Below are 18385 nucleotides of genomic sequence, written 5' to 3' on the forward strand. Positions count from 1 at the left end.
GCAAAGACCCGAGGACCTGTCTTTCTGCCCACACAGCGTGCCCTTTGGCCCATCTGAACGGGCACAAATCTGAAAGAAAAGCCTTTTCGTGGCTCAGCCAGGCACACCGACGGGCTCTGTGGCGCAATGGATAGCGCATTGGACTTCTAGATTGCCAGATGAGGCCATTCAAAGGTTGTGGGTTCGAGTCCCACCAGAGTCGTGGTTTTTGGCATTTTTTTTAAGCCCATACTGCGCAGTGTTGCCCTGGGGCAGCAGAAATCATTTTGAGGCCTCCTGTTCTCAGCGTACATTGATTTAAAAAAAGAAGAAGAAAAGATGTCAATCAAATTTAAAAGGTAGTAAAACATGCCCAAGAACCAATTCAGTGAGCTATGGCAATCACTGTCTTGCGTCCTGTGGAGGCAGCAGGGCATTCAAAGTGTTGATACGTGCATCCTCTGAGCCACCCTCCCCACGCCTAACATGCGGGATGGCGCCGTGGCTTAGTTGGTTAAAGCGCCTGTCTAGTAAACAGGAGATCCTGGGTTCGAATCCCAGCGGTGCCTTTGGTTGCGCGCCTCAATACAGCCGAGCACGTGCTTTTCCGGCAAACGGAGACACAGAGGAGCTCGAGGACAGCGGGCGGTTTCTCTTGCAACACCACCCTCTCACCTGCTTTTGAAGGGTAGCATCCCAGGCTAACGGGTCACACCAGCAAGGCGCCGTGGCTTAGCTGGTCAAAGCGCCTGTCTTGTAAACAGGAGATCCTGGGTTCGAATCCCAGCGGTGCCTCTCCACCGGTGGCTGTCGCTCTCTCTGTCCTCACCGTTGGATGGGAGGCCCTGCGTTTTTGAACCGGGCCTCAATTGTGCAAAGACCCGAGGACCTGTCTTTCTGCCCACACAGCGTGCCCTTTGGCCCATCTGAACGGGCACAAATCTGAAAGAAAAGCCTTTTCGTGGCTCAGCCAGGCACACCGACGGGCTCTGTGGCGCAATGGATAGCGCATTGGACTTCTAGATTGCCAGATGAGGCCATTCAAAGGTTGTGGGTTCGAGTCCCACCAGAGTCGTGGTTTTTGGCATTTTTTTTAAGCCCATACTGCGCAGTGTTGCCCTGGGGCAGCAGAAATCATTTTGAGGCCTCCTGTTCTCAGCGTACATTGATTTAAAAAAAGAAGAAGAAAAGATGTCAATCAAATTTAAAAGGTAGTAAAACATGCCCAAGAACCAATTCAGTGAGCTATGGCAATCACTGTCTTGCGTCCTGTGGAGGCAGCAGGGCATTCAAAGTGTTGATACGTGCATCCTCTGAGCCACCCTCCCCACGCCTAACATGCGGGATGGCGCCGTGGCTTAGTTGGTTAAAGCGCCTGTCTAGTAAACAGGAGATCCTGGGTTCGAATCCCAGCGGTGCCTTTGGTTGCGCGCCTCAATACAGCCGAGCACGTGCTTTTCCAAAAAACGGACGGCAAACGGGGACACAGAGGAGCTCGAGGACAGCGGGCGGTTTCTCTTGCAACACCACCCTCTCAACTGCTTTTGAAGGGTAGCATCCCAGGCTAACGGGTCACACCAACAAGGCGCCGTGGCTTAGCTGGTCAAAGCGCCTGTCTTGTAAACAGGAGATCCTGGGTTCGAATCCCAGCGGTGCCTCTCCACCGGTGGCTGTCGCTCTCTCTGTCCTCACCGTTGGATGGGAGACCCCGACGACGCCCTGCGTTTTTGAACCGGGCCTCAATTGTGCAAAGACCCGAGGACCTGTCTTTCTGCCCACACAGCGTGCCCTTTGGCCCATCTGGACGGGCACAAATCTGAAAGAAAAGCCTTTTCGTGGCTCAGCCAGGCACACCGACGGGCTCTGTGGCGCAATGGATAGCGCATTGGACTTCTAGATTGCCAGATGAGGCCATTCAAAGGTTGTGGGTTCGAGTCCCACCAGAGTCGTGGTTTTTGGCATTTTTTTTTAAGCCCATACTGCGCAGTGTTGCCCTGGGGCAGCAGAAACCATTTTGAGGCCTCCTGTTCTCAGCGTACATTGATTTAAAAAAAGAAGAAGAAAAAATGTCAATCAAATTTAAAAGGTAGTAAAACATGCCCAAGAACCAATTCAGTGAGCTATGGCAATCACTGTCTTGCGTCCTGTGGAGGCAGCAGGGCATTCAAAGTGTTGATACGTGCATCCTCTGAGCCACCCTCCCCACGCCTAACATGCGGGATGGCGCCGTGGCTTAGTTGGTTAAAGCGCCTGTCTAGTAAATAGGAGATCCTGGGTTCGAATCCCAGCGGTGCCTTTGTTTGCGCGCCTCAATACAGCCGAGCACGTGCTTTTCCAAAAAACGGACGGCAAACGGGGACACAGAGGAGCTCGAGGACAGCGGGCGGTTTCACTTGCAACACCACCCTCTCACCTGCTTTTGAAGGGTAGCATCCCAGGCTAACGGGTCACACCAACAAGGCGCCGTGGCTTAGCTGGTCAAAGCGCCTGTCTTGTAAACAGGAGATCCTGGGTTCGAATCCCAGCGGTGCCTCTCCACCGGTGGCTGTCGCTCTCTCTGTCCTCACCGTTGGATGGGAGACCCCGACAACGCCCTGCGTTTTTGAACCGGGCCTCAATTGTGCAAAGACCCGAGGACCTGTCTTTCTGCCCACACAGCGTGCCCTTTGGCCCATCTGGACGGGCACAAATCTGAAAGAAAAGCCTTTTCGTGGCTCAGCCAGGCACACCGACGGGCTCTGTGGCGCAATGGATAGCGCATTGGACTTCTAGATTGCCAGATGAGGCCATTCAAAGGTTGTGGGTTCGAGTCCCACCAGAGTCGTGGTTTTTGGCATTTTTTTTAAGCCCATACTGCGCAGTGTTGCCCTGGGGCAGCAGAAACCATTTTGAGGCCTCCTGTTCTCAGCGTACATTGATTTAAAAGAAGAAGAAGAAAAAATGTCAATCAAATTTAAAAGGTAGTAAAACATGCCCAAGAACCAATTCAGTGAGCTATGGCAATCACTGTCTTGCGTCCTGTGGAGGCAGCAGGGCATTCAAAGTGTTGATACGTGCATCCTCTGAGCCACCCTCCCCACGCCTGACATGCAGGATGGCGCCGTGGCTTAGTTGGTTAAAGCGCCTGTCTAGTAAACAGGAGATCCTGGGTTCGAATCCCAGCGGTGCCTTTGGTTGCGCGCCTCAATACAGCCGAGCACGTGCTTTTCCGGCAAACGGAGACACAGAGGAGCTCGAGGACAGCGGGTGGTTTCTCTTGCAACACCACCCTCTCACCTGCTTTTGAAGGGTAGCATCCCAGGCTAACGGGTCACACCAGCAAGGCGCCGTGGCTTAGCTGGTCAAAGCGCCTGTCTTGTAAACAGGAGATCCTGGGTTCGAATCCCAGCGGTGCCTTTGGTTGCGCGCCTCAATACAGCCGAGCACGTGTTTTTCCAAAAAACGGACGCCAAACGGGGACACAGAGGAGCTCGAGGACAGCGGGCGGTTTCTCTTGCAACACCACCCTCTCACCTGCTTTTGAAGGGTAGCATCCCAGCCTAACGGGTCACACCAACAAGGTGCCGTGGCTTAGCTAGTGAAAGTGCCTGTCTTGTAAACAGGAGATCCTGGGTTCGAATCCCAGCGGTGCCTCTCCACCGGTGGCTGTCGCTATCTCTGTCCTCACCGTTGGATGGGAGACCCCGACGACGCCCTGCGTTTTTGAACCGGGCCTCAATTGTGCAAAGACCCGAGGACCTGTCTTTCTGCCCACACAGCGTGCCCTTTGGCCCATCTGAACGGGCACAAATCTGAAAGAAAAGCCTTTTCGTGGCTCAGCCAGGCACACCGACGGGCTCTGTGGCGCAATGGATAGCGCATTGGACTTCTAGATTGCCAGATGAGGCCATTCAAAGGTTGTGGGTTCGAGTCCCACCAGAGTCGTGGTTTTTGGCATTTTTTTTAAGCCCATACTGCGCAGTGTTGCCCTGGGGCAGCAGAAATCATTTTGAGGCCTCCTGTTCTCAGCGTACATTGATTTAAAAAAAGAAGAAGAAAAAATGTCAATCAAATTTAAAAGGTAGTAAAACATGCCCAAGAACCAATTCAGTGAGCTATGGCAATCACTGTCTTGCGTCCTGTGGAGGCAGCAGGGCATTCAAAGTGTTGATACGTGCATCCTCTGAGCCACCCTCCCCACGCCTAACATGCGGGATGGCGCCGTGGCTTAGTTGGTTAAAGCGCCTGTCTAGTAAACAGGAGATCCTGGGTTCGAATCCCAGCGGTGCCTTTGGTTGCGCGCCTCAATACAGCCGAGCACTTGCTTTTCCAAAAAACGGACGGCAAACGGGGACACAGAGGAGCTCGAGTACAGCGGGCGGTTTCTCTTGCAACACCACCCTCTCACCTGCTTTTGAAGGGTAGCATCCCAGGCTAACGGGTCACACCAACAAGGCGCCGTGGCTTAGCTGGTCAAAGTGCCTGTCTTGTAAACAGGAGATCCTGGGTTCGAATCCCAGCGGTGCCTCTCCACCGTTGGCTGTCGCTCTCTCTGTCCTCACCGTTGGATGGGAGGCCCTGCGTTTTTGAACCGGGCCTCAATTGTGCAAAGACCCGAGGACCTGTCTTTTTGCCCACACAGCGTGCCCTTTGGCCCATCTGGACGGGCACAAATCTGAAAGAAAAGCCTTTTCGTGGCTCAGCCAGGCACACCGACGGGCTCTGTGGCGCAATGGATGGCGCATTGGACTTCTAGATTGCCAGATGAGGCCATTCAAAGGTTGTGGGTTCGAGTCCCACCTGAGTCGTGGTTTTTGGCATTTTTTTTAAGCCCATACTGCGCAGTGTTGCCCTGGGGCAGCAGAAACCATTTTGAGGCCTCCTGTTCTCAGCGTACATTGATTTAAAAAAAGAAGAAGAAAAAATGTCAATCAAATTTAAAAGGTAGTAAAACATGCCCAAGAACCAATTCAGTGAGCTATGGCAATCACTGTCTTGCGTCCTGTGGAGGCAGCAGAGCATTCAAAGTGTTGATACGTGCATCCTCTGAGCCACCCTCCCCACGCCTAACATGCGGGATGGCGCCGTGGCTTAGTTGGTTAAAGCGCCTGTCTAGTAAACAGGAGATCCTGGGTTTGAATCCCAGCGGTGCCTTTGGTTGCGCGCCTCAATACAGCCGAGCACGTGCTTTTCCAAAAAACGGAGACACAGAGGAGCTCGAGGACAGCGGGCGGTTTCTCTTGCAACACCACCCTCTCACCTGCTTTTGAAGGGTAGCATCCCAGGCTAACGGGTCACACCAACAAGGCGCCGTGGCTTAGCTGGTCAAAGCGCCTGTCTTGTAAACAGGAGATCCTGGGTTCGAGTCCCAGCGGTGCCTCTCCACCGGTGGCTGTCGCTCTCTCTGTCCTCACCGTTGGATGGGAGACCCCGACGACGCCCTGCGTTTTTGAACCGGGCCTCAATTGTGCAAAGACCCGAGGACCTGTCTTTCTGCCCACACAGCGTGCCCTTTGGCCCATCTGGACGGGCACAAATCTGAAAGAAAAGCCTTTTCGTGGCTCAGCCAGGCACACCGACGGGCTCTGTGGCGCAATGGATAGCGCATTGGACTTCTAGATTGCCAGATGAGGCCATTCAAAGGTTGTGGGTTCGAGTCCCACCAGAGTCGTGGTTTTTGGCATTTTTTTTAAGCCCATACTGCGCAGTGTTGCCCTGGGGCAGCAGAAACCATTTTGAGGCCTCCTGTTCTCAGCGTACATTGATTTAAAAGAAGAAGAAGAAAAAATGTCAATCAAATTTAAAAGGTAGTAAAACATGCCCAAGAACCAATTCAGTGAGCTATGGCAATCACTGTCTTGCGTCCTGTGGAGGCAGCAGGGCATTCAAAGTGTTGATACGTGCATCCTCTGAGCCACCCTCCCCACGCCTAACATGCGGGATGGCGCCGTGGCTTAGTTGGTTAAAGCGCCTGTCTAGTAAACAGGAGATCCTGGGTTCGAATCCCAGCGGTGCCTTTGGTTGCGCGCCTCAATACAGCCGAGCACGTGCTTTTCCGGCAAACGGAGACACAGAGGAGCTCGAGGACAGCGGGCGGTTTCTCTTGCAACACCACCCTCTCACCTGCTTTTGAAGGGTAGCATCCCAGGCTAACGGGTCACACCAGCAAGGCGCCGTGGCTTAGCTGGTCAAAGCGCCTGTCTTGTAAACAGGAGATCCTGGGTTCGAATCCCAGCGGTGCCTCTCCACCGGTGGCTGTCGCTCTCTCTGTCCTCACCGTTGGATGGGAGCCCCCGACGACGTCCTGCGTTTTTGAACCGGGCCTCAATTGTGCAAAGACCCGAGGACCTGTCTTTCTGCCCACACAGCGTGCCCTTTGGCCCATCTGGACGGGCACAAATCTGAAAGAAAAGCCTTTTCGTGGCTCAGCCAGGCACACCGACGGGCTCTGTGGCGCAATGGATAGCGCATTGGACTTCTAGATTGCCAGATGAGGCCATTCAAAGGTTGTGGGTTTGAGTCCCACCAGAGTCGTGGTTTTTGGCATTTTTTTTAAGCCCATACTGCGCAGTGTTGCCCTGGGGCAGCAGAAACCATTTTGAGGCCTCCTGTTCTCAGCGTACATTGATTTAAAAGAAGAAGAAGAAAAAATGTCAATCAAATTTAAAAGGTAGTAAAACATGCCCAAGAACCAATTCAGTGAGCTATGGCAATCACTGTCTTGCGTCCTGTGGAGGCAGCAGGGCATTCAAAGTGTTGATACGTGCATCCTCTGAGCCACCCTCCCCACGCCTGACATGCGGGATGGCGCCGTGGCTTAGTTGGTTAAAGCGCCTGTCTAGTAAACAGGAGATCCTGGGTTCGAATCCCAGCGGTGCCTTTGGTTGCGCGCCTCAATACAGCCGAGCACGTGCTTTTCCGGCAAACGGAGACACAGAGGAGCTCGAGGACAGCGGGCGGTTTCTCTTGCAACACCACCCTCTCACCTGCTTTTGAAGGGTAGCATCCCAGGCTAACGGGTCACACCAGCAAGGCGCCGTGGCTTAGCTGGTCAAAGCGCCTGTCTTGTAAACAGGAGATCCTGGGTTCGAATCCCAGCGGTGCCTCTCCACCGGTGGCTGTCGCTCTCTCTGTCCTCACCGTTGGATGGGAGCCCCCGACGACGTCCTGCGTTTTTGAACCGGGCCTCAATTGTGCAAAGACCCGAGGACCTGTCTTTCTGCCCACACAGCGTGCCCTTTGGCCCATCTGGACGGGCACAAATCTGAAAGAAAAGCCTTTTCGTGGCTCAGCCAGGCACACCGACGGGCTCTGTGGCGCAATGGATAGCGCATTGGACTTCTAGATTGCCAGATGAGGCCATTCAAAGGTTGTGGGTTCGAGTCCCACCAGAGTCGTGGTTTTTGGCATTTTTTTTAAGCCCATACTGCGCAGTGTTGCCCTGGGGCAGCAGAAACCATTTTGAGGCCTCCTGTTCTCAGCGTACATTGATTTAAAAGAAGAAGAAGAAAAAATGTCAATCAAATTTAAAAGGTAGTAAAACATGCCCAAGAACCAATTCAGTGAGCTATGGCAATCACTGTCTTGCGTCCTGTGGAGGCAGCAGGGCATTCAAAGTGTTGATACGTGCATCCTCTGAGCCACCCTCCCCACGCCTGACATGCGGGATGGCGCCGTGGCTTAGTTGGTTAAAGCGCCTGTCTAGTAAACAGGAGATCCTGGGTTCGAATCCCAGCGGTGCCTTTGGTTGCGCGCCTCAATACAGCCGAGCACGTGCTTTTCCGGCAAACGGAGACACAGAGGAGCTCGAGGACAGCGGGCGGTTTCTCTTGCAACACCACCCTCTCACCTGCTTTTGAAGGGTAGCATCCCAGGCTAACGGGTCACACCAGCAAGGCGCCGTGGCTTAGCTGGTCAAAGCGCCTGTCTTGTAAACAGGAGATTCTGGGTTCGAATCCCAGCGGTGCCTCTCCACCGGTGGCTGTCGCTCTCTCTGTCCTCACCGTTGGATGGGAGACCCCGACGACGCCCTGCGTTTTTGAACCGGGCCTCAATTGTGCAAAGACCCGAGGACCTGTCTTTCTGCCCACACAGCGTGCCATTTGGCCCATCTGGACGGGCACAAATCTGAAAGAAAAGCCTTTTCGTGGCTCAGCCAGGCACACCGACGGGCTCTGTGGCGCAATGGATAGCGCATTGGACTTCTAGATTGCCAGATGAGGCCATTCAAAGGTTGTGGGTTCGAGTCCCACCAGAGTCGTTGTTTTTGGCATTTTTTTAAGCCCATACTGCGCAGTGTTGCCCTGGGGCAGCAGAAATCATTTTGAGGCCTCCTGTTCTCAGCGTACATTGATTTAAAAAAAGAAGAAGAAAAAATGTCAATCAAATTTAAAAGGTAGTAAAACATGCCCAAGAACCAATTCAGTGAGCTATGGCAATCACTGTCTTGCGTCCTGTGGAGGCAGCAGGGCATTCAAAGTGTTGATACGTGCATCCTCTGAGCCACCCTCCCCACGCCTAACATGCGGGATGGCGCCGTGGCTTAGTTGGTTAAAGCGCTTGTCTAGTAAACAGGAGATCCTGGGTTCGAATCCCAGCGGTGCCTTTGGTTGTGCGCCTCAATACAGCCGAGCACGTGCTTTTCCAAAAAACGGACGGCAAACGGGGACACAGAGGATCTCGAGGACAGCGGGCGGTTTCTCTTGCAACACCACCCTCTCACCTGCTTTTGAAGGGTAGCATCCCAGGCTAACGGGTCACACCAACAAGGCGCCGTGGCTTAGCTGGTCAAAGCGCCTGTCTTGTAAACAGGAGATCCTGGGTTCGAATCCCAGCGGTGCCTCTCCACCGGTGGCTGTCGCTCTCTCTGTCCTCACCGTTGGATGGGAGACCCCGACGACGCCCTGCGTTTTTGAACCGGGCCTCAATTGTGCAAAGACCCGAGGACCTGTCTTTCTGCCCACACAGCGTGCCCTTTGGCCCATCTGGACGGGCACAAATCTGAAAGAAAAGCCTTTTCGTGGCTCAGCCAGGCACACCGACGGGCTCTGTGGCGCAATGGATAGCGCATTGGACTTCTAGATTGCCAGATGAGGCCATTCAAAGGTTGTGGGTTCGAGTCCCACCAGAGTCGTGGTTTTTGGCATTTTTTTTAAGCCCATACTGCGCAGTGTTGCCCTGGGGCAGCAGAAACCATTTTGAGGCCTCCTGTTCTCAGCGTACATTGATTTAAAAAAAGAAGAAGAAAAAATGTCAATCAAATTTAAAAGGTAGTAAAACATGCCCAAGAACCAATTCAGTGAGCTATGGCAATCACTGTCTTGCGTCCTGTGGAGGCAGCAGGGCATTCAAAGTGTTGATACGTGCATCCTCTGAGCCACCCTCCCCACGCCTAACGTGCGGGATGGCGCCGTGGCTTAGTTGGTTAAAGCGCCTGTCTAGTAAACAGGAGATCCTGGGTTCGAATCCCAGCGGTGCCTTTGGTTGCGCGCCTCAATACAGCCGAGCACGTGCTTTTCCAAAAAACGGACGGCAAACGGGGACACAGAGGAGCTCGAGGACAGCGGGCGGTTTCTCTTGCAACACCACCCTCTCACCTGCTTTTGAAGGGTAGCATCCCAGGCTAACGGGTCACACCAACAAGGCGCCGTGGCTTTGCTGGTCAAAGCGCCTGTCTTGTAAACAGGAGATCCTGGGTTCGAATCCCAGCGGTGCCTCTCCACCGGTGGCTGTCGCTCTCTCTGTCCTCACCGTTGGATGGGAGACCCCGACGACGCCCTGCTTTTTTGAACCGGGCCTCAATTGTGCAAAGACCCGAGGACCTGTCTTTCTGCCCACACAGCGTGCCCTTTGGCCCATCTGGACGGGCACAAATCTGAAAGAAAAGCCTTTTCGTGGCTCAGCCAGGCACACCGACGGGCTCTGTGGCGCAATGGATAGCGCATTGGACTTCTAGATTGCCAGATGAGGCCATTCAAAGGTTGTGGGTTCGAGTCCCACCAGAGTCGTGGTTTTTGGCATTTTTTTTAAGCCCATACTGCGCAGTGTTGCCCTGGGGCAGCAGAAATCATTTTGAGGCCTCCTGTTCTCAGCGTACATTGATTTAAAAAAAGAAGAAGAAAAAATGTCAATCAAATTTAAAACTCCAGTCCCTCAACTCCTGGGCGATCTCACCGAGAAAGGTACAGTGAGAAAGTTTTACCTCCCTATCACCATCGAACGTCATGTCAAAGTGGAAGCCCTTCTAGTCACAGGAGCCGACATCACTCTAATGTCAACTGAAATCCTTGAGAAAATTCAAGAAAGAAGAACGAGAACTGATGGAACTTTCAAACTCCAAAGGTGCGAACTGAACCTGCAAGCATACTCCCACACGGGCCTACAGCTGAAACATGTGGCCCCAATTCACCTAACAGTGGGAGCGATGAATCTGATCCACCCAGTCTACATCTCACCCCTAAACAACTATCCGCTCCTCATAGGAAAAGATCTGCTTAATCGCTTCAAACCCTTGATAGACTTTAAGCACCTGAAATTGTGGACGCAAGTCCGTGAGCCACTGCCCTTCCTGTCAGTAGTCCCCAATGAGTCGCAGTGTCAAGCCACAGACGTTGCCTTCAATTTGCTTAGTGACGATGCAGTGTCAAAGTCAAGGCCAAGCTCAAGTTCAACGCCAAGCAGCAAAGAACAAGGCCCTTTCCTCTGCTCACTGCAAGCGTGGGACTGAGACTCAGGTCCCCATCAACTCAGAACTTTAGTGTCTGATGCAGTGCTAGCCCTGGGCAGGAAAACTCAGACAATCACCAGGGCAATCTGAAAGCAGGTATGGTCTGACTCCACAGTGACCCTTGCCATCACAACCATTCAATACATTTTATGCCCTCCCACCCATCCCAATGGCTACAGCTCTTACCCACCACCAACATGCCGTTGACATGCAAGACCCCTCCTCCTCCCACATCAGCAGACCTGCCTATTTCTGCTCACATCTTCGATCATTCCTCTCCTCCGAGTTCTACACTTCAGTCCATCAAGCGCATGCTGCATCTACAAAACGGTGCCCTCACATATGTCTCTGAGCCCCTAACTGCGCCAAGGCTTGTAGTCCCTCAGAGCCAAAGGGGGGCGATGCTTAGGCACGCACACAATGCAACATGCACAGGGTACTACTGTGCCAAAACCACCTACAACACCTTCAAACAGGTGGCAAAGTGACCTGGCATACAACAAGACGTGGCAGATTACATGAAAGGATGCCTGATGTGTTGCCAGTTTCAACCAAACCCAAACCACCGAGCACATCTGAAATGGAAAGAAATGATGCAGGAAGTATGGAGACATTTGGGTGTAAAGCCCTATACTAGCCATCTCCTTCACACAACCACCACTCCAGAGATGCGCAGAAGGCCTCAAAGCCTACTACAGCCAGTAGGCCCCCTCCAAGGAACTCAATGTCGGAAACAAAGTGTGGTATTGCGGTTTCGCCAACCTTGGCAGAACCCTCCCTATCGCCTGTCAGAGAAAGTCCTTACCCCACTGAAAGGAATCCCACAAGCTCTCGCCTGTTGCCGACCAAACCAAAATCGGGCAAGGGCGCAGCAAGCCATTTCTTCGATGGGTTCACCAAAAGTAGATAAAGAGACATTGGGGCTCCAACTAACAGCAAAAGGGGGAAGACCAAACCCACTGATACAGACCGACAATTCCTGACTATGCTTCACACTAACATGATTTCTATCCTTCTAGGTAAACACACAGCTAACCTCCCAAACACAACACAAATCACCTACACATTCTCCTCCGCCGCACTGCTAGGACCAACCTCTGCCCAGCAGAGAGGAGGTGTTACACACGTGACACTTATCCTTGCTGTCTAACCTCAGTCAGTGTCATTGTGTCTCTTTGTGTTTTCCTTTCTCTCCCTTTCTCTATGTGTCCCTTCCTGCTAGCCCTCATCAGAAACTTACCTAATTTTTCTTTTAAGTCTAGGCCACTGAAGATGGGATTGACTCAGTACACAAAATTATTTGCAAATCAATGCCAGAAACGTTAACGATATAGGCGACCCCGCCAAACCATGATCTTCGTGGCTAACTGTCCCGTTGTTATTTCCTACCGCCAGGTAGATGGTAAGATTCACCGCCCTGTTTCTCTGCGTAATCAGGATTATCGATAACTAACCGCAAAATCTACCTCTAAAGTTGTATTGCCGATTTGACCCTATGATGTTTTCCAGAACACACTACACCCTATCAGCCCCCAAAACTCTTGGGCCGACACCCGTCAGACACGGGAAGTCCTTGCCCGCGCGCAGGCAGATGTGAACCACATGCTGCTCTAATTACAGATATGATCGCAACCCAGGCTGAATTAAGCGGGTCCAACTAGCGTCCCAAACGACTATTGGGCGCTCTGCTGGGGCTGCTGCGGCTGTAGGCACTCTGTTTAACATTCTAAACCTAGTCATCTTAAAACGACATGTAAGTAAAATCCAGGCTGAATCACGATTCAGCACCATCACAGAGCTTGATAATCACCTTACCCTTTCAAACTAAATTATCAAGTTCATGAACAATCTGTTCGCGGCCGTACCAAAACGGTTACGCTCTAACGCAACACCTAGTTACTCCCATGGCCCATGCGCTACGAGAAAGAGACTCCTCAATGGATAGCCTGCCTTGAATATTGTCCCATGCACTGTCTGACGTAACACCTGATCGAGCACACGTCTAGACCGCCTCGTTGAACCCCCGATACGTCCGGTCAATCAAAACCGCCCAATTCACAATAATTCTCACCGATGCGGCCCTATGTCATTTCAAGTGCCTTTAACCGTACCAGGCCAAATAACTAAATCCCTGCACCAGAATTCAGCTAGTGATGGAGATGTTGTTTGTGTCTTGTGTGTGCCTTGTTCTCTCTCTCTGCCTCTTGTTCCAGTGCCTGCCGATGTTCGCACCAGGAACATCACCAGCCAAAAGGGGGAGATGTAGGATCTCGGTCGAACAGAGCACCACACAAACTGCAGAAATTACCACATTCCAGAGAATCAAGAAGATTCTCTTTCCCAGCCATAAAATTGATCAAGGACCATCACCAGACGCCAATTTGTCTGGACCGCTTCTGTCGAGATCTGCGCTTTATGCCTCAGGGGAATCAAACTGCAAAACTTAACGCAATTACCAGGAGAGAAGAAACTCCCCCTTCACCCAAAAAAAAAAAACAGATGACCAGTTTTCTCCTGACATAAATTTCAATCATATAAACAGAAAAGGCAGATTTACACAAGCCTGTAGAGGTCACAGGATCCGTCCAGCGTGACTCGCTCTCGTGACCCCCTTTCAGACATCCTGTCCCACTCTCCTCTGACATTCTGAACGCACCGCGTGTCTCAATTGAGAGCACACTGCAGAGACAATCTTTAAGAAACGATCAGCATGCTTGATGTGAAACACGATATGCTTGATGTGTTTTATGTGATCATTGGAGTTTAATCTATGCATTATATGCCTGTAGGAAAGGAAGTGACAAAAGTATATTCTATATGTAACATGTACCATGTTTAATGTCGGATGAATGATCTTGACGAATGCATTTCGTTTGAATGAATGAGAAATTGATATTGTGTGTGTCTCATGTGTTGCAATAGTTTATAAATTTAATAACCAAATTGCAGAGAAATCCATATCATAATAATTCACGTGCCAGGAGGAGTTGCATGGAGCGTGACCCACCCTTTTAGCAATGCCATTGGACTGCAGCCCGTGGGGCCGTGCCTAGCGGCCCGTTTAAAACTTCATGTTCATAACAGAACGAGGCCTTTCGCCTCGCTCAACGCCTTTCGTCTCTTGAGGTTTGAGTGCTTTTCATCTGCACTCGCCCGCTGGACCAAGCACGCGATTGCACGCGAGAAGAGTCAGAACGTCCTGAAAAGACTGTAGCTCTCCTCTGCTGAAGATCGCCTGCTCATTCCAACTACAAGGCATTCTTGAAGTCTTTACTGTACTACCAGCACATGTTGTTAGTTGCTACCAGCACATGTTGTTAGTTGCTGTTTGTTGTAGCGCATGTCTTGAGTTGAAGCTCCGTCGAGTTAAACTATTATTTTCTATTTTTAAATCTAAAAACAATTCTATACACCATCATTTTTGTTTTACATAACATGTGAATATACCCCCTGTTGTGTTTTACAACAAAAACAATCGGAACGCCTTGTTATCACTAGTTTTTATTTGCCTTCCCGAATCTGCTACTAAGTTAGCTTATAGCCCGTTTAGCATTTGCCAGCGTGGTTGCGGCTAATCTTGAATACATTGTTTATTCTCTATTCACATACATTTCAACTGTTTACTCACTGTTACTTGCTTTAATGGCGAATTTGTGTCTACCATTGAGTGCAGGTGAAGACACGTTCGAGCTGCACGCGGTGTGGGTCGAACTGGAAGCTGTGGAGAAGCAGATCCATGGGTTGCTGGCCAGGCAGATTGAGTTGCAGGAGAGGAAGACTGCACTCGAATCTGCCCGGGTAAGTATACAGCACGATACTAACACCCTCATCACCTCTACTCATTGTGCTTCTCTGCACAGGAATCCACGGACCCTGGGTGCAGCAGCAGAGGAAGACGCGAGCCAGGCCCCGGGCGAAGACGCGAGCCAGGCCCCGGGCGAAGACGCGAGCCAGGCCCCGGGCGAGGACCTCTCCCCCTCCGCCGCCTCCGGTCTTTGAGATCTCCACCCGGAACCGCTTCGCTCCCCTCCGCGAAATGGAGCGCGACGCTGTGATCGTCGGAGACTCCATCGTCCGGTACGTTCGTGCTAACTTAGCTAACGGTAAAGTGCACACTCACTGTTTTCCTGGTGCTCGCGTTCTCGATGTTTCTTCACAGATACCTGCCATCCTGAAGGATAATGTGAGCGTCGGCGCGATCGTCCTGCCCGCGGGGGTGAACGACGTCAGGCTGCCGCAGACTGAGGTCTTGAAGAGGGATTTCGGGAGCCTGATCGAGACGGTACTCAGCACATCGCCCGCGACGAAGATCATTGTGTCAGGACCGCTTCCCACGTATCGACGTGGACACAAAAGGTTCAGTAGACTTTCTGCTCTAAATGAATGGTTGTTGTCATGGTGTAAAGAACAGAAACTGCTCTTTGTTAATAATTGGAATCTTTTCTAGGAGCGTCCTAGGCTTTTCCGCGCTGATGGCCTGCACCCCAGCAGAGTCGGAGCAGAACTCCTGTCGGACAACATCTCCAGGACGCTGCGCTCCATTTGACTAGTAAGCAAATCTTCAAATAGTTGCGAAGATGGCTTTTGTTCTGCACATTTAAGCGATAGTACTGGTGCTGTCCAATCTATAAAGACTGTGTCTGTTCCTCGAATAGTGAGGTCAAAACAGAAATTTATTGCAGGACCTAGAAAAAATCTAATCGTGATTAAACCAGAAAAATGCACAATAAATGAACAAAAAATTTTTTTTTAAAGCTTGGGCTCCTAAACATTAGATCACTTACACCCAAAGCACTTATTATAAATGAAATTATCACAGATAATAGCTTTAATGTACTCTGCTTAACTGAAACTTGGCTAAAACCAAACGACTATATTGGTCTGAATGAGTCTACTCCACAAAACTACTGTTATAAACATGAGCCTAGTCAGATTGGTCGTGGTGGTGGTGTTGCAACAATATATAGTGATATTTTCAATGTTACTCAGAAAACAGGGTACAGGTTTAATTCATTTGAAGTACTTCCACTCAATGTTACTCTGTCAGATATGCAAAAGAAATCTCTCCTATCTCTTGCTCTGGCTACTGTGTATAGACCTCCAGGGCCGTATACAGATTTCCTAAAATAATTTGCAGATTTCCTCTCAGACCTATTGGTTAATTTTGGTAAAGCATTAATTGTTGGAGATTTTAACATCCATGTTGATAATGCAAATGATGCGTTAGGACTTGCGTTTACTGACCTAATAAACTCTTTTTGGAGTCAAGCAAAACGTCACCGGACGCACTCATCGTTTTAATCATACACTAGATCTAATTATATCGCACGGACTTGATCTTACTGATATAGATATCGTACCTCAAAGCGATGATGTTACTGATCATTTCCTTGTATCGTGCATGCTGCGTATTACTGATGTTAACTATATAGCTCCGCGCTATCGTCTGGGCAGAACTATTGTTCCTGCTACCAAAGATAGGTTCACTCAGCTGCTCTGTGTACAGCAATACCCATTCTCTAAAAAAAGAGACTCGTAATCTTGAGTGTAAATGGAGAAAAACTAACTTAGAAGTTTTTAGAATTGCATGGAAAAACAGTATGTCCAGCTATAGACAGGCTTTAAAAGCTGCTAGAGCCGAATACATCCACCAACTCATAGAAAAAAAAAAAAAAAAACAATCAAAGGTTTTTATTTAGCACAGTGGCTAGATTAACAAATAACCAAATGCCACCTGACCTAAATATTCCTGCACAGTTTAATAGTAACGACTTTATAAATTTCTTTACTGATAAAATAGACAACATCAGAAATACAATAACAAATATAGATACTACAGCAACCGATACTTCAGCATTATTCATTACACCCAAAGAAAAACTGCAGTGCTTTACAACTATAGAACAGGAAGAATTAAATAAACTTATCACCACATCTAAACCAACAACATGCCTATTAGATCCTGTACCCACTAAATTACTAAAAGAGTTGCTACCTGTAGCAGAAGTACCGCTTCTTAATATTGTTAACTCATCATTATCTCTAGGTCATGTCCCAAAACCATTCAAACTAGCGGTTATTAAGCCTCTTATTAAGAAACCACAGCTAGACCCTAGTGAATTGGCAAATTACAGACCTATTTCTAATCTTCCATTTATGTCTAAAATTTTGGAAAAAGTTGTGTCTGCTCAATTGTGCTGCTTCTTGCAAAATAATAATCTCTTTGAATAATTTCAGGTTTCAGGCCCCATCATAGCACAGAAACTGCACTTGTAAAAATCACAAATGACTAGCTACTTGCGTCAGATCAAGGCTGTGTCTCATTGCTAGTTTTACTTGATCTTAGTGCTGCGTTCGACACTATAGCTCATGACATACTTATAGATCGATTACAAAGCTATACAGGTATTCAAGGGCAGGCTTTAAGATGGTTCAGATCATACCTGTCCGATTGCTATCACTTTGTTTATTTAAACGGGGAGTCATCGAAGTTATCACCAGTAAAGTATGGAGTGCCACAAGGATCTGTCCTAGGTCCTCTGCTATTTTCAATTTACATGTTACCCCTTGGTAATATTATTAGGAAATATGGGATTAGTTTCCATTTTTATGCTGATGATACTCAACTATATATTTCAACAAGACCGGATGAAACACCTAACTTAGCATAATTAACAGAATGTGTTAAGGTGAAAGACTGGATGACCAATAATTTTCTACTATTAAATTCAGATAAGACCGAGATATTACTTATTGGACCAAAAAACAGTACACAGAATAAACTGCAATTTGCAACTAGACGGATACACTGTTATTTCCTCTACAGGTTATATTAGACAGCAACCTGTCTTTTGAAAATCATATTTCTCATGTTACAAAAACAGCATTCTTCCATCTTAAGAAACATTGCCAAGCTACAGAACATGTTACCTGTTTCTGATGCAGAAAAGTTAGTTCATGCATTCATGACATCTAGACTGGACTATTGTAATGCACTACTAGGTGGTTGTCCTGCTTCTTCAATAAATAAGCCACAGGTAGTCCAAAATGCAGCTGCTAGAGTCCTTACCAGGTCAAGAAAATATGATCATATTACCCCAATTTTACGGTCTCTACACTGCCTACCTATTAGGTGCCGTATCACTTACAAAATATTACTTCTGACCTATAAGGCCCTTAATAGTTTAGCTCCTGCATACCTAACTAGTCTCCTTCCACGCTACAATCCCTCACGCTCCCTAAGGTCGCAAAACTCTGAACTTTTAGTAGTACCTAGGATAGCAAAGTCCACTAAAGGAAGGAGAGCCTTTTCACATTTGGCTCCAAAAATCTGGAATAGCCTTCCTGATAAAGTTCGGGGTTCAGACACACTCTGTATGTTTAAATCTAGATTAAAGACTCATCTCTTTAGCCAAGCATTCACATAATGTATCTCATAACGTTGTACTTCAGTTACATCTGATCAAATGCACATCAACATTTTTCAGCTTGGGCAAAACACACAATTTTTGCTTGGTTGGAACAGCAGCTACGCTAATTATTTCTCTATTTGTTTCTCTGTTTCTGCCACGGGATTTCCATCCCGTGGTAACTAGGAATTACACAAGATTCAGCCCGGATTCAGAAGAAGAGATGATGCCAACCCCTCAGAGGACCGCCGATGATGCCAGCCTTGAAACAACATACAGCACTACACAATTT

The 18385-nt window shown here is 49.2% G+C and overlaps 35 non-coding genes across 35 annotated transcripts; all 35 read left to right on the forward strand.

Annotated features, from left to right (window-relative positions):
* The first annotated feature begins 112 nt into the window (after positions 1-112).
* trnar-ucu (transfer RNA arginine (anticodon UCU)) lies at positions 113-202 on the forward strand. Its single transcript is given in 2 exon segments — positions 113-149; positions 167-202. It is a non-coding gene; the product is annotated as a tRNA-Arg (tRNA).
* A 272-nt stretch (positions 203-474) lies between these two features.
* trnat-agu (transfer RNA threonine (anticodon AGU)) lies at positions 475-548 on the forward strand. The gene has a single exon. It is a non-coding gene; the product is annotated as a tRNA-Thr (tRNA).
* A 152-nt stretch (positions 549-700) lies between these two features.
* Positions 701-774, forward strand: trnat-ugu (transfer RNA threonine (anticodon UGU)). Its single transcript has one exon. It is a non-coding gene; the product is annotated as a tRNA-Thr (tRNA).
* Positions 775-964: 190 nt separating this feature from the next.
* Positions 965-1054, forward strand: trnar-ucu (transfer RNA arginine (anticodon UCU)). The gene is given in 2 exon segments: positions 965-1001; positions 1019-1054. It is a non-coding gene; the product is annotated as a tRNA-Arg (tRNA).
* Positions 1055-1326: 272 nt separating this feature from the next.
* trnat-agu (transfer RNA threonine (anticodon AGU)) lies at positions 1327-1400 on the forward strand. Its single transcript has one exon. It is a non-coding gene; the product is annotated as a tRNA-Thr (tRNA).
* A 163-nt stretch (positions 1401-1563) lies between these two features.
* On the forward strand, positions 1564-1637 carry trnat-ugu (transfer RNA threonine (anticodon UGU)). The gene has a single exon. It is a non-coding gene; the product is annotated as a tRNA-Thr (tRNA).
* A 201-nt stretch (positions 1638-1838) lies between these two features.
* On the forward strand, positions 1839-1928 carry trnar-ucu (transfer RNA arginine (anticodon UCU)). Its single transcript is given in 2 exon segments — positions 1839-1875; positions 1893-1928. It is a non-coding gene; the product is annotated as a tRNA-Arg (tRNA).
* Positions 1929-2201: 273 nt separating this feature from the next.
* On the forward strand, positions 2202-2275 carry trnat-agu (transfer RNA threonine (anticodon AGU)). Its single transcript has one exon. It is a non-coding gene; the product is annotated as a tRNA-Thr (tRNA).
* Positions 2276-2438: 163 nt separating this feature from the next.
* trnat-ugu (transfer RNA threonine (anticodon UGU)) lies at positions 2439-2512 on the forward strand. The gene has a single exon. It is a non-coding gene; the product is annotated as a tRNA-Thr (tRNA).
* Positions 2513-2713: 201 nt separating this feature from the next.
* On the forward strand, positions 2714-2803 carry trnar-ucu (transfer RNA arginine (anticodon UCU)). The gene is given in 2 exon segments: positions 2714-2750; positions 2768-2803. It is a non-coding gene; the product is annotated as a tRNA-Arg (tRNA).
* A 272-nt stretch (positions 2804-3075) lies between these two features.
* trnat-agu (transfer RNA threonine (anticodon AGU)) lies at positions 3076-3149 on the forward strand. The gene has a single exon. It is a non-coding gene; the product is annotated as a tRNA-Thr (tRNA).
* Positions 3150-3301: 152 nt separating this feature from the next.
* Positions 3302-3375, forward strand: trnat-ugu (transfer RNA threonine (anticodon UGU)). The gene has a single exon. It is a non-coding gene; the product is annotated as a tRNA-Thr (tRNA).
* Positions 3376-3538: 163 nt separating this feature from the next.
* On the forward strand, positions 3539-3612 carry trnat-ugu (transfer RNA threonine (anticodon UGU)). Its single transcript has one exon. It is a non-coding gene; the product is annotated as a tRNA-Thr (tRNA).
* Positions 3613-3813: 201 nt separating this feature from the next.
* On the forward strand, positions 3814-3903 carry trnar-ucu (transfer RNA arginine (anticodon UCU)). Its single transcript is given in 2 exon segments — positions 3814-3850; positions 3868-3903. It is a non-coding gene; the product is annotated as a tRNA-Arg (tRNA).
* A 272-nt stretch (positions 3904-4175) lies between these two features.
* On the forward strand, positions 4176-4249 carry trnat-agu (transfer RNA threonine (anticodon AGU)). Its single transcript has one exon. It is a non-coding gene; the product is annotated as a tRNA-Thr (tRNA).
* A 163-nt stretch (positions 4250-4412) lies between these two features.
* trnat-ugu (transfer RNA threonine (anticodon UGU)) lies at positions 4413-4486 on the forward strand. Its single transcript has one exon. It is a non-coding gene; the product is annotated as a tRNA-Thr (tRNA).
* A 190-nt stretch (positions 4487-4676) lies between these two features.
* trnar-ucu (transfer RNA arginine (anticodon UCU)) lies at positions 4677-4766 on the forward strand. Its single transcript is given in 2 exon segments — positions 4677-4713; positions 4731-4766. It is a non-coding gene; the product is annotated as a tRNA-Arg (tRNA).
* Positions 4767-5038: 272 nt separating this feature from the next.
* On the forward strand, positions 5039-5112 carry trnat-agu (transfer RNA threonine (anticodon AGU)). Its single transcript has one exon. It is a non-coding gene; the product is annotated as a tRNA-Thr (tRNA).
* Positions 5113-5264: 152 nt separating this feature from the next.
* trnat-ugu (transfer RNA threonine (anticodon UGU)) lies at positions 5265-5338 on the forward strand. Its single transcript has one exon. It is a non-coding gene; the product is annotated as a tRNA-Thr (tRNA).
* Positions 5339-5539: 201 nt separating this feature from the next.
* On the forward strand, positions 5540-5629 carry trnar-ucu (transfer RNA arginine (anticodon UCU)). The gene is given in 2 exon segments: positions 5540-5576; positions 5594-5629. It is a non-coding gene; the product is annotated as a tRNA-Arg (tRNA).
* A 272-nt stretch (positions 5630-5901) lies between these two features.
* On the forward strand, positions 5902-5975 carry trnat-agu (transfer RNA threonine (anticodon AGU)). Its single transcript has one exon. It is a non-coding gene; the product is annotated as a tRNA-Thr (tRNA).
* A 152-nt stretch (positions 5976-6127) lies between these two features.
* trnat-ugu (transfer RNA threonine (anticodon UGU)) lies at positions 6128-6201 on the forward strand. Its single transcript has one exon. It is a non-coding gene; the product is annotated as a tRNA-Thr (tRNA).
* A 201-nt stretch (positions 6202-6402) lies between these two features.
* On the forward strand, positions 6403-6492 carry trnar-ucu (transfer RNA arginine (anticodon UCU)). The gene is given in 2 exon segments: positions 6403-6439; positions 6457-6492. It is a non-coding gene; the product is annotated as a tRNA-Arg (tRNA).
* A 272-nt stretch (positions 6493-6764) lies between these two features.
* trnat-agu (transfer RNA threonine (anticodon AGU)) lies at positions 6765-6838 on the forward strand. Its single transcript has one exon. It is a non-coding gene; the product is annotated as a tRNA-Thr (tRNA).
* A 152-nt stretch (positions 6839-6990) lies between these two features.
* Positions 6991-7064, forward strand: trnat-ugu (transfer RNA threonine (anticodon UGU)). Its single transcript has one exon. It is a non-coding gene; the product is annotated as a tRNA-Thr (tRNA).
* A 201-nt stretch (positions 7065-7265) lies between these two features.
* Positions 7266-7355, forward strand: trnar-ucu (transfer RNA arginine (anticodon UCU)). The gene is given in 2 exon segments: positions 7266-7302; positions 7320-7355. It is a non-coding gene; the product is annotated as a tRNA-Arg (tRNA).
* A 272-nt stretch (positions 7356-7627) lies between these two features.
* Positions 7628-7701, forward strand: trnat-agu (transfer RNA threonine (anticodon AGU)). The gene has a single exon. It is a non-coding gene; the product is annotated as a tRNA-Thr (tRNA).
* Positions 7702-7853: 152 nt separating this feature from the next.
* Positions 7854-7927, forward strand: trnat-ugu (transfer RNA threonine (anticodon UGU)). Its single transcript has one exon. It is a non-coding gene; the product is annotated as a tRNA-Thr (tRNA).
* Positions 7928-8128: 201 nt separating this feature from the next.
* Positions 8129-8218, forward strand: trnar-ucu (transfer RNA arginine (anticodon UCU)). Its single transcript is given in 2 exon segments — positions 8129-8165; positions 8183-8218. It is a non-coding gene; the product is annotated as a tRNA-Arg (tRNA).
* Positions 8219-8489: 271 nt separating this feature from the next.
* On the forward strand, positions 8490-8563 carry trnat-agu (transfer RNA threonine (anticodon AGU)). The gene has a single exon. It is a non-coding gene; the product is annotated as a tRNA-Thr (tRNA).
* Positions 8564-8726: 163 nt separating this feature from the next.
* On the forward strand, positions 8727-8800 carry trnat-ugu (transfer RNA threonine (anticodon UGU)). The gene has a single exon. It is a non-coding gene; the product is annotated as a tRNA-Thr (tRNA).
* Positions 8801-9001: 201 nt separating this feature from the next.
* trnar-ucu (transfer RNA arginine (anticodon UCU)) lies at positions 9002-9091 on the forward strand. The gene is given in 2 exon segments: positions 9002-9038; positions 9056-9091. It is a non-coding gene; the product is annotated as a tRNA-Arg (tRNA).
* A 272-nt stretch (positions 9092-9363) lies between these two features.
* On the forward strand, positions 9364-9437 carry trnat-agu (transfer RNA threonine (anticodon AGU)). The gene has a single exon. It is a non-coding gene; the product is annotated as a tRNA-Thr (tRNA).
* Positions 9438-9600: 163 nt separating this feature from the next.
* On the forward strand, positions 9601-9674 carry trnat-ugu (transfer RNA threonine (anticodon UGU)). The gene has a single exon. It is a non-coding gene; the product is annotated as a tRNA-Thr (tRNA).
* A 201-nt stretch (positions 9675-9875) lies between these two features.
* Positions 9876-9965, forward strand: trnar-ucu (transfer RNA arginine (anticodon UCU)). The gene is given in 2 exon segments: positions 9876-9912; positions 9930-9965. It is a non-coding gene; the product is annotated as a tRNA-Arg (tRNA).
* The last annotated feature ends 8420 nt before the right edge of the window (positions 9966-18385 follow it).

Source organism: Garra rufa, chromosome 14 (assembly GCF_049309525.1).
Source record: "Garra rufa chromosome 14, GarRuf1.0, whole genome shotgun sequence".
In the NCBI taxonomy this organism is placed as follows: domain Eukaryota; kingdom Metazoa; phylum Chordata; class Actinopteri; order Cypriniformes; family Cyprinidae; genus Garra; species Garra rufa.